This window comes from Jatropha curcas, chromosome 9, assembly GCF_041381405.1.
Source record: "Jatropha curcas cultivar XTBG-Jc1 chromosome 9, XTBG_Jcur_1.0, whole genome shotgun sequence".
Taxonomy (NCBI): Eukaryota; Viridiplantae; Streptophyta; class Magnoliopsida; order Malpighiales; family Euphorbiaceae; genus Jatropha; species Jatropha curcas.
In genome coordinates, this window is record NC_143159.1 from 19334870 (window position 1) to 19348223 (window position 13354).

Below are 13354 nucleotides of genomic sequence, written 5' to 3' on the forward strand. Positions count from 1 at the left end.
TCATTTTATTTTGGACGAATCTTTGTTTTCAAATCCAATATATTGCGTTTCAATCCCTAATATCATATATTAGCATTTGAGATTTATTTGTTTTATAATCAATGTTTAGGGTTATTTTTTACAATTAGGCATATTTGACTAAATACTTATTTATCAAAGTACTAAATTAATTATATATTAACAAATAAATTCAGTTTCTGAGAAAAAAAATTAAAATTAAATATTAATAATTTAATCAATACAAATGAGGCTAAATCACCCAAAAAAAAAATATCAACTTTAGCGCTTTTGAAAAATTTAGTCAATACTTTTAATTTTTATCAAGTACTACCTCAGACTTATTTTTCCTTATTAATACAGTGTCCGACAAAAGTCCGTCAGTTTGTTGGTAGTTAATTGGCTCCACAACGCGTCAACTCACATCCATGTGGCCATTGTTTGATTATTCATCCTTATTTTAGAATCCTTAAATTGGAATATTATGTTGTTGAAACAATCTCCTTCTCATCTCACCACATATTTGGTGAGCAACTCGTATTGTCAGTAACCTAAAAGTCCGCCAAGTAGATTTTTTTCACTCCCGAAGCTATCTTACTCGATCACACCTAATCAGACTCTAAATGGATGCAAGAATTGGCAATGAAAAATAAATAGAGGGTATTGATTGATAAAATTAAAAATATTGACCAAATTTAAAAAGAAAAAAAACAGAAAAGTTCATTTTTTTTTTTAATTTTTGTGATTAGGCCCATAAATAAGTATAAGGAAAGTTCATTATTTCTCATTCAAACAAATTTAAGGAATTTGAACAGATATAACAAAAGTTCTATAATTATTTTAACATATTATTAAGGATTCAGAGTATAATTAGAAGCATTCCATGAATAATATTTCTAAATATACTAAGTTGACCTAGTTTATATTTAGAAAAAAAATTTTAATATAAGTGTGTGCAAATTAGTCCAAAGTCACCTCTAATTGTGAATCTACCACATTTTAAACACAAAACAAAAGAAAAGGGAAAAATGAAAAAAAAAATAAAAAATAATATAAAAAAATAAATCTTGAGCAGCAATAGAAGATCCACCACAATCTGACTAGGGCATAACTAGTGATGAAAAAAAAGAAAATTTTGATACCTCAAGTCCCAATAATATACAAACAAATGGATGCTTTCTTATTAAGCAAAAATGTCTCATTATGCTATTGGGGTCCCAAATCCCATTTCACATAATTCTTTTTAAACTGGTCGGTGTGTATGCTTCTGCTTCTGCTTCTTCTTCTTCTTCTTCTGCTCTTGATGTTTCAACTCATTCCAACTTAAAAAAAAAAATGTCATGATTAAAGAGACAAAGCTATAATGACCAACAATATCATAATGTTCTATACTGGGATACATATAGACATATACAATTTTCTTTTTATTTTTTTTAAATATATATTTTTATCTATAGAGATTCTTGTTTTACTTAATCTATATATATAATGATCACCTACCACACGAGAAGTAAGAAGCACCATTATTAGGATAGCATTACCCAAATCTGATCTAATGGTTAGTATAAAAAATCCCATGTTGATGATCACATAATTAAGTAGTATAGAATCGACATTTTAGTATAATCACTCTCAATTTAAATATGATTAGTTTCTCAACGAAAGATGGAAAAAATTTTTAAAAATATTAAAAAATTTTATTAAGATAGCATTTAATTGGTTTGATCTTAATTCAGTTGAAATAGTGCAAATTGAATAAACTAAGTTTTATACTAGAAAAAATAAATTTAATTGAATCAATTTCGACTTAATTTTTGAATTAAATCAGTTTAATTTTTAAAATTTTTTGGTTTTTCAATCAAACTAACAAAATTTTCATTTTTTTCATTAAAATTAAAATTAAATTGAATTTTTAAATGCTAAATCGAACCGAACTGATAAATTTAATTTGATTCTATGGATCCACCGTCTCTTGCTCAGTCCTAACCATTATCATCAAGCATCTAATTATGAAGAATATGTATAAGTTGGGAGATTATTAATTAAATATATAATCGTGAACTTGCAAAAGATATATTAATTAAAAAATTATATTATCTGTTAATCTCACCAAACAGATCTTAGATCGTGTTTAATTTTCTCTCACGTACGCTCTGATTAATAATAATGAAGAAAGATATATTTATTTTAATGGCATATGGAACCATACACGTACGATTTAATGTTTTTTCTTGTTTATTAAAAGTAGAACATGATGAGGTGTGAAGTTTACGTTTTATGAATTTATTTTTTTATTTTTTTATTTTTATGTTCATGCCCTTTGACTAATCTCACATAAATTAGTAATTATTAAATTAAAATGTATTTTAATTAGAAATTTGGTGGCATATTTTGTATAACTTTATATATATATCTTATACAAAGACATGAGAATACATGATTCATGTTTTGCTATATTCCACGTATACAAGAAATAATTGTGCAAAATATATAAATTAATCCTGAATTTTGTAGCTTTAGTCTTGCCGCACACTAAATTTTACAGACAATCTATCATGAACTTGAATTTATAAAATTTGGTAATATTGCATTTGCATACATTTTCATCCTAATGACAATAGTTTTAAGGGTTTTAGATTTTATATGAAAAATATTGATTTGATGTATAATAAGCATATCTTTTGAAATATTTTAACTATGCAACAGGTGTTTAATTGACTTAATTTTATTAGTTTAAATGTTTAATATGTATTTTGTTTATAAATTGAAGTGTTTGATAGATACAAATAAAAATTAAGCATGTCATAAGATTAAAATAACAAAATTTAAAGGTGTATTTAATTATGAATGCAGCCCAAATAATTTAATACAATTATATGGTACAACACGATGAACTTTTTATAAGCTATACTCTAACGTGGAAGAATCCAATTTTTTTGGGGAAAAATACATAAATTTGTATTAAAATTTAATAAGAAAATTTGAGGGATACATTTAATTTTGTTTTGATCTCTTAAACACTTTAAACTATTAAATAATTTATTCAACATTAAATCTTATAAAATTATTCTATTAAACCCTCTAATTATAAAATTGAATCAGTTGAATATTAATTTATTGAGTAATTGAAAAATATGAAATTATTGTATAAATTTGTGCTAAAACATATGTTGAAATTATATTGTATTTGTTATACCTAGCTAGATATAAATGAAAATTGTATATATTTGGGCTTAATTTCACTTGAGATCCCTCAACTGTGGATATTATTACAGTGTCGTCCCTCAAATTCAATTTGTAACAGTAAAATCTCTTAATTTTGATTTGTGTAACAAGAAAATCCTTTTTACTTAGATTCCCGATGAAGACACACCAAAAAGCTGACATGGAGCACTAGCTTAGTTATTAATTTGTTTATTAATGCCACATAAGCCTCGAAAACCGCTAATCATCAACGCTAAGCTTTTCTCTTTCCTTCCCAAATTATTTCACCAAAAAACTAAAATAGTACTCAATAATGTCGTAGGAAGCCCAAGAAAGGGAAAAGAGGTGGAGAGATTCTGGAATTTGTTTATACGTTAGTGGTCTAATGGACGATGGCACTCGGTTTCCCTCTTAGATAGAGATGCTTCCTCAGTTCATTTGTTCAACTTTTTCTTTGCTTTCTTTCAAACTCAAAATCAACATAGGCAAATGATCTTATTCCTCCATGTGATTGAATCTATCAAAATACAATAACTGCCTTTCATTTTGAAATCTTCAATCAAGAGCAAACTAGCAAACAAAATAAAAAAAAAATAATCTCATAAATAGAATTGGCTTTGCTTCTCCTGTTGTGAGAAAGTTAGATTGCACTTGTCTCGATCTGATCTTACCCTAAGTGACGATATTGATTCTTGATCCTATTATAGAATAAGTTTCGATTTGGTGAGCATAAGATGATACATCCGAAGAGGCTGAATCTGTAACATATGCTTGAACAGAAATTATCGAAGTATTCTTTCACCTTCAACGGAGCTTTTTCCATTTTATCGTCAGTATAAGTAGAAGTTATATCATATTCAGTGACTACTATTGTTAATGTCCGATTACCGTATTTATAGAAAATGAGCTTCGGCGAGTGAGCTACGGAGATGGAGAAGCGAAGAGTTTCAAAGAGGACTCTTATTGAGTGTGAGAGGTCAGATAAGAGATAAGAGAATCCCTTGGGAATGGGGTAGTTTTTTAGTAAAACAATATGGGCAAGAAAGAGAAAACTTTGATTCACGATTTTCGAAGCTTATGTGGCATTGAAAATAAAATTAATAACTAAATTGGGGCGCCGCATCAGCTTTCAGGTGTGTTCTCACTGAAAATCAGATAAAAATGATTTTCTTATTACACAAAACGAAATTAAGAAATTTTATTGTTACAAATTGAATTCGAGAGATGGTGTTATAATAGTGCTATGATTTTGCCTACAGTTGAGGGACCTCGTGTGAAATTAAGCTTATATATTTGTGTTTACTAAGTATAAGTTTATATATTGAAATGTTACTTTAAAACTTTTTTCTAACAAGTTTAAATGTACATTTATCTATTTACGGTCACTTTTTTGTATTACATTAAATTAGCAAAATAAATAAATTGGCACATAAACTTCATGATAAAAATTTAGTAGCTTAATTTGATACAATTGTATGTTAAATATTTTAATTTATAAAATTAACTTATAAATTTCTATTAATTTAACATTTATTGAATAGTTGAAACAAGAAAATTAAATTGTCATTCAACAACTTATGCTAAAAATGTGTAAAAAGTTGAACTTATTAAATACTTACTAAGTAATTGGAAAATGTATGAATTTGAACCTAATAGTTATGATTTTATATTTAAAATATTCAATAATTAAAAGTTAACGCTATGGCCAAACTTTTTATTTTTAACTTTGAAATATTATAAATTTGAATTTAAAGAGTAGAGGTGAATGATTGTTAGAACCTATAAATATAAAATTGAATAATGTGAACTTACGTAGACTTAAGCCAATTAATACTGAAATGGTTAAAATTCACTAATTAGCTAGCTAGTTACATCTTTATATGCCATGATTTTGAGAAAAGAAATTAAAAGCATTAAAGGGTTTAAGGAATAATAAAAGGACAAAGGGAGTAAAAATAAATATTTAATATAATTGAATAAAAGGACAATTTTATCAATTTTAATATTTTTAAAAAATATACTTAATTTGGAATTAACATTTTTTACCTTGCCAATATCGCTACCTAATTTTAAATTTACTCTTAAAAAATGTTATAACCTAAATATCATATTTATATTTTCTTCTCTCTCCCCTCAATATCTTTTCTATGACTAAAAAATAAACTACTTTTTATGTTCATTATTATAAGGCGAAAAATGAGTACCCTATCGAAACAGTACTCTATATTGGACTTTTAAGAGGATTGCTTATGCAGAAAAAAAAAAAAAAAAGATTAAATGCATTAAGATTTCTTCCGATAGCATGTAGGCCTCTCCTTTTAATGAAAAAAAAAAAAATTAAAATTCTTGTGGTATATAATGATCTTTTGATAAGATATTGTAGGAGATTGCTATCAGAAGACACTCTGGAGGTTGATGCCAACACATTAAATATGTTGTCAACTGCAACACTATTCCTCTAAAATTTCACTACACTTATTTTCAAAGTACATACCTTAGTACCTGTGTTTCTACACTTAACACTTAGATCAGACATAATATTCAAATAAAATCCTTTCAACAATGGGAAATTATTGACGTCGGCTCAAGAACCAAGCCCAAATCAAAAGTCTGAATTGACAAAATTTAGAATTACAGAAATAATGGACCTAAAGCTCATAAATTGTAAATCTTGCATATATATAGGATATTTTTGGATTTTATATAAATTTGCTAAAAAGGTACACCTTGCTTGGATGACACTCTTAGGATCCCTATAAATAATAATGTCGTATAGAACATGTGAATATATACAAACACGAATTGCTTAACTTCATTCAAATCAACTTGTATCTCCCTTTCTTTTCTAACTCTCTAATTTCTTATATTTCTCTCATGTCCTCTCATCTTTGTTTTACTCTTCTTATTCTCATCGTTTTCTTTTCAGATTAAACAGGCCCCGGTCCATTTGTCCACCTATCCAACGCACTCTTGATAGATGCATACCCAGTGGATCCATGACCATTTTTGGATTGAACATAACTTTAGATGTCAAACCCCTTAATCTTGCAAGTAAAATTACTGAGAATGCAATCCACTTCTGTTAATCTAACTGACTGTTAGTTTTTCTCATATTTCTTAATATAACTTATATTTTGTTTTAAGAAATTATATTTTTCTTTTATTATAAATTAAAGTAATATGATAAGTTTTTCTGAAAATAAAAAGATAATAACAAGCTAAACTTTAATCATTTCCTTTTTCTCTCTAGTAATCCAACTTGAATTTTAATTTGAAGTTCTTATTGTTAATCCGTGTGTATTCCCTGCCAACTTGAATTTTAATTTGAAGTTCTTATTGTTCCTTTTACTCTTTTCTTTGCTTTTAATTAAATAAAACCTATTTTTCTTATAACAAATTTATTTTTTGTTTGTTTTTATTATTATTTATTTTGTCTCTATATTTGGAGTTCTTTAATCTCTTTTTTTCGTAAGGGTTTGGTACTAAATAAAGGTATGATATTTGGTTTATTTGGTTTGAGAATTTAGATCTTAATTTGCAAATGTGGGTCTTTTACCAATGGAGCCCAGTATTGCAGTCTGTTTGTGATTCTCAATGTGATAACCCGACTCAGGAAAATGATTCGATATTGGGAGTGGTGCCAGGGTAAGAGGCCTGAGCAATGAGTGGCTCCTAGTAGGCTTCTAGGATGATGAGATTTACATAGGGTAGTGAAATGCTTGCACAGTAATGAATCAAATCTCATATGGAAAATGGGTGAACAAATTACTAGAGGCGCCTTTTGGCGAAATGACTTGAAAATCTTTAGAAACTTTGGGGTTAAGCGTGTTCGCTTGAGAGAATCCTAGGATCAATAACCTCTTGGCAAGTTTTCTATTCCACCTATGAGACAAAACCATGAGGCTTATGCCAAAATGGAAAATTCCTTTAGTGATTACAACTAGGGCCTATAGATGATATTAAGAGTCAAACCTCCTCTAGTAAATGTATAGTTTGATGATGAACCAAATGGAAGTTGGTGGACCTGTGACAATCTGACTTGGAGAATCGATTTGATGAGGGCCAGGAGTGACACCAGCATAAAAGGCTCGAACAATGAGCGACTTCTAGCAGGTTTATAGGATGGTGAGACTAAGGTAGTGGAATGCAAAACTTATGAATGAATGGAATCTCACATAAAAAACGAGGAAAACTAATTGCTAGATGTGTCTTTTGGTGGAATGGCCTAGAGAGATGGAAGAACTTTGGGGTTAAGTGTGATTGCTTGAGAGTAATCCTAGGATGAATGACCTCTTGGAAAGTCCTCTATTCCACTTATAGGACAAAATCGTGAGGCTAATGGCCAAAGCAGACAATTCATCTAGTGTTAGAATCAAAGTTTTATATTATTCTTCCATTGACAAGTAGTAGCAAGAACTCATTCATGCACATTATTTGCTAAGTTCTTGGAAGATTACTCCATATAAATTATTTTGTTATTCAAATCAAAATGAGATGCTAGGAAAATTTTATATTTTTTATGAAGATCATCTTTAAATAAAAAGATATAGGCTCTACTCGGCAACATCGTCTAACATGGCAGATTATAAAATGTTTTTAATTTCCTTTAATATTGTATGTGTTAAAATATAGTTGTCATGTATATTATGTTTCATTTATTCGGACAAACTTTCATTTAGGGTGTCTCATTTTTTTAGACAAAGTTGCTATTTTTGGTAAAAAATAAAGGTAAAAATTCTATATTATCCTTTACATAGCTTTCAATATTTGAAAATATCAAGATAGTGGCAGACAAAGTACAGAAAATGCATTTGATGAGGCTATGTTTATAAGGCAATTGTTTTATTCCTTTAACTCTCCACTTTAATTAAAAATGTACGAAAAATCAATTTATGAGTGCAATTTTAGTTCTCTGCACTATTCTTATAATTCTCTTCAAACGACAGTGCACAACTTAGAAGATTGTGCACATCCTAAACCCTAAATCAATGATTTTCAATTTTAATTTATATTCAGAAATTGAAAATCATACCTCTCCTAACTCATATCTCCCCATAATTCGCCGCCTCCAATTGACAATGTTGTGCGTTTATTTTCTGTTTATTAGTTGTAATAACAATGTTTGTTCATTATTTTGCAAACATATATAAGTAGTGCTTGGTGCACAACTTTTACTTATATATATAAATCTAGAAAATACAAAATGAGTACAACTTAATATAAAGTGCACATATGCACTGAAGGTGATTTAAACAAATACATATAAAACTTAGCAGATGTAATGTATGTTTTCTGTAAAATTTACTTCAATTATTGTCTTATCTCAAATTTTTTAATTTTAAATTGTTGCTTTTGAGTTTTAGTCATTAATTGATTTTATTGGCAGAAAAGAGCATGACATAATTGACTTTCAATAAAAAAAGGGTGTAATCAATGCAATGTTGAGGGTAAAATTTGAAAAAAATTTCCTTTTCTTAATTACTGTGCAAACCAACTTTTGTCCGAATAAATGAACAATAATGATATTTATCACAATTTGTGCTATCTCAATAGGGGCTTTTTTGAATTTTACTATTTATATTTATTTTTTTAGTTTTCAATTGATAAATGCTAGAATGTAAAGAAGTAATTATCCTTTATCATGTGGGAAGAATTTCCATATTTAAATTTCAAATTTAAATTTCAAATTTAAGTTATTTGTTGATCCTTGAGCAACATTTATTGCATGTAATTAATTCCAATGCATATCACTTTTAGTTCCAATGACCATTTATTAAAGAACTGATTACTGACTAAATGCTCAATTAGTGTTTCAATTGACTTATAAACAAGGAGATTACAAAAGAAAAAGTTGTAACATTAAAAATTAAATATACTTTAGATAATATCATGATTTATACTTTAAAGAATTTTAGAGTTTGTACTTTAAAAGAACTTACATATTCTTAACTATGATTTGTACTTATAAAAAAAAAATAATATGTATTAGCTATGACAATACAAATAAAATGAAAGTACGAATTTAATTAAAAAAAAAAAACCTTTAAGATTATTTATGTTATGGATTTTTGTTTAATTAAATTAGAGAAGTATTACGTACATAAATATCTTAATTTCAACTATATTATTCATATATGATTTATTTATTATTTTCTTTAGACAAATTAACAATTTCTCTTCAATTCATATAATATTATAATATATTTATTATAATCCATGAAAATATGGAATAATTTTTAATCAAAAATTTTTATTTTTTTATTTAATCTAATTATAATCACAAAAACTTTCTAACTAATCAAACTCGAAACATGAAAAAAAAAAAATACTAACTAATTCAATTAAGTATATTAGTCTTTAATAGAATTACTGTTGCAAATAATTTGCCCTTATTTAAATTTTAATATTATATTAATTAATTAATTATTATATTTAATTTGATTTTTCTTATTAATTTTTTGATTTTATTACACATATTATGGTTATATTCATTCCCAATTGGTATTGTTATAGATTTAGGTTGAAAATCTAATAATTATATCATTAAAGACTTCTACTTAATTTATTTATATATATATTGCTGCTTGTGTGTTCTAATTTTATGGCACCTGGTCATAGTTCAAACTCATGGACAAATAAAAATTTTTTTCTCCTAGAATTTTAAAAAATTTATAATAATCAAAAAATAAAATTCTCTTCAATACAATGTGCTCAACTTTTAAAAATAATTTATCTCCATTCTAAAAAATTATAACTATTTATTAATTTATTATTTTAATCAATTCATATAAAAATAATTAAACATTATATTTTAATTACAAAAATACTAGAATATTAGGTGTATATAATCAAATATATATATATATATATATATATATATATATATATATAACTTACATTTCATTTCAATTTAATAAAAATTTTTAGAAATTAAAATTTCAGGATGTTATAATATATATTTAATTTTTAGATTTAACAAAATATAATTTAATATAATTTCTCTTTATGAGATTAATTTTTCACTATTTATATTATATTTAATAGTATGTATATCATCCGTATCTTTACTTATGCATATCTTTACTTCATAGATGTATTACATATTACTGTTATATATATATATATATATAGTTACTCTTAATGATTTAATTAGTAGTTTAAATTAATGTACTAATTGAATCATAAGAATAAATATTTAGCATATGAACTAATTATGTGAAGCAAAGGTATATATAGTTATGGAATTATAAGAGACGTTTAAATCTTAAAATCTTAAAATAGTAATTAACTCATAAGGAACAATTATAATAAATACTATTTCATTAAATTAAAAAAATTAAACATGCTTACATGGTAACATCTTGAAATTTCAATTTCAAAATTGATTTAATTTAAATCAAAATATGATAATTTATGTGTCAATATGTATTTTTGTATTTTATAATCAAAGTATAATTTTTCAAATATTTTTATACGAATTAATTAATATAGTAAATAAGTAAATAACTTTTTTTAACTATAGAAAAATTGACGGTACTTAATTAAAATGCATTTTTTAAGAAAAATTTCGATAAGTTTATTATAATTTTTGGTTTTTATTTCAATTGTTATGAAGTTTTGGAGAAAAAGAAAAAGTTAAAACTACTATTTTACTCTTGTTTGAGCCAGCTTAAGCTATGCTATTTAGCATCATCTATAAATGAAAAGGACCTTGTATACATAAAAGACCTTGTATCTTGTATTTTTATCGGTTATCAGGACAATTAACAATTATTTAAATAGCTATATTTTTCCAACCATAGCACCATCTTTGCTGGTTTTATTATTTAAAAGATTATATTGGACTCTATTAACTATGGTAATGTGTTTCTGTATGATCTATATGAATAATTATTTACAAGATTCGAGATTTTAATATTATTAATGAATTAAAATTTTTTATTTTATATATGTATAAAGTTTCTAGTAATATTTTATATTTTATAATTTATAATTTTTAAAAAATTTTTTAAAAATTAGAACCTAAATTAGAAAAAGGAAAGTGACTATCATAAAATGGTATCACCAACCAATTTCAGGGTTACGTAACGTACTAAAATGATCAATTTTTATTAGCTTCTTAATTTGAATAGAAACAAAGTAGCTACACTATAATTAAAAGATTTGTAAATAATATAAAAGAAGATCAGAAAAGACGTAGAAGCAATTAATACTTCCTTCAAGAATTTCCAATTCTGCATAGTTTTCAAGAAGGAATCCTCTATGGATAGGAAGCTTCTTTGTGTTGATTTTAGTATATTTTTGTTGATTTGTGCTTGAACTAGAAGCAAACGTCATAAGATATGAAAACATTAGGCTGATTAGATGCTTCTAAATTGACAAAACTCCATAAATTAGCAAAGATCCTTGTCTTCTGCTAGTGGTTAAGTCCACGAGATAAAATGCTCAGAGACATGTTTTTGTGAAATAGCTAACTAATGCTTTTAAAATTGTACTTGCTTCCATAATTAGTTTAATCAATTCAATTCAGTTTGAAATCTTTCGATCATAAGAGATTTCACATGTTTAGAATCAACTAAATGCATAAATTTACCCTCGTATTTTATAGAAAAAATCTTATGGTACCTAAATTTGCAAACTTATTATATCCCTGAGCTTATAAATTTTGATAGCAATAATAATTTTTTGGTGTTTTTTGAAATTTATGTGCAAAAATATTTACTTCATGTATGGTTATTATAATCTTTGAAATAATAATTTTTATATTTTTCAACTATTCCATAAATGTTTAATCGATCTAATTTTACAAACTCAGGTGTTTTTAATAGAAAAGCTTTTGCAAGTTGAAGTATTCAATAGTTTAAAGTAAAAATTGAGAGTGCTATAAGATTTTTTATATAACTATATTAGTGAATTTATGCATTAGGCCATTTAGAATCGCATGTGTAAATACGTGCAACACCTTCGTAAGACGGTCCACTGCATTTGTATATACATATTAAGTTTATTCAGGCTTGCTACGGACTATGATCACATTTTCCCTAGGGTTGATCATGTACTCAAGTTTGGATCATGACACGAGGGCTGACCTTCAAGTTCGGGTCATTCCGAATTGAATAGCAATGCAAGCCAATCGTAGGTTGGATACTTTATAAGTCGAGTTGAGATTTATCGCCTCTAATAAATGGATTAAAGCCATGTAATTTTTGAATTATTTATAGATACTGCAGGAAACATATTGATCAGCAATAAAATCTGGTGATGGAACCATACTTTGATGATTGAACCTTTTGTGATGAAAAGGTTGCAACTTATTCAACAGTTCCGACAAAACTTTCTCTCATATATTGAAAGAAAACTAATAATTTATCATAAGAACATTAAGTGAGAGACTTCTTGTGAGGTAGCGATGTAAGGGAAAGAGAATTTTTGATAGTTAGGTCTGAAATGCTAAATACATTTGTGCAAAAATAAATTTTTTCTTTCTTTAACCATACCATGTCCGATATCCATTGACCTGAGTAATCTAGATTTTCGCAGAACAAGCCAACGGCGGGGCAAATCGCTCTCTTCCGAGACCTTTGATTAAAAAAAAATGGATCTTTGTCATTCCATCTCATCTATGGGGATCGTACAAAAATAAGTTTATTCGTGAAAGAATGTGATCCAATAAAACTGTCGGTAGTGAGTTAGAGGTACAACTACCCAAGGAAATTGAATGAGGCAGTTGAACTTTGCTTGTAAAGAACTATTACTCATTAATTACCCTCCAAAAAGCATGCAATTATAACGACAAACATTTTCAGTATTTTTGGAATATCTACTTGTACTTATTCTGGTCCCACTTAGCATTTTTTGAGCAATTTAGTCAATTTACAAGCTAATTTAGAAGATAACAATAGTTATAAAACTAACAATGAAACTACAATACAATACGATAAAGGAACCTAGTCCTGAAATTTTAACTCTTAATAGACCTTTTATATTGGAATCCTTGAAAACAACGAGGAATGCAGATATACAATAATGGGACGACAAGTCTCATAAAGATATGGAGATTGACAATGATTTGGTAGAACATGTTTTTAATGTTGACTTGCTCATCTAAATAGGGTTGTGGATCAGTCACAAGCACTTCAGAAACATTGGGTGA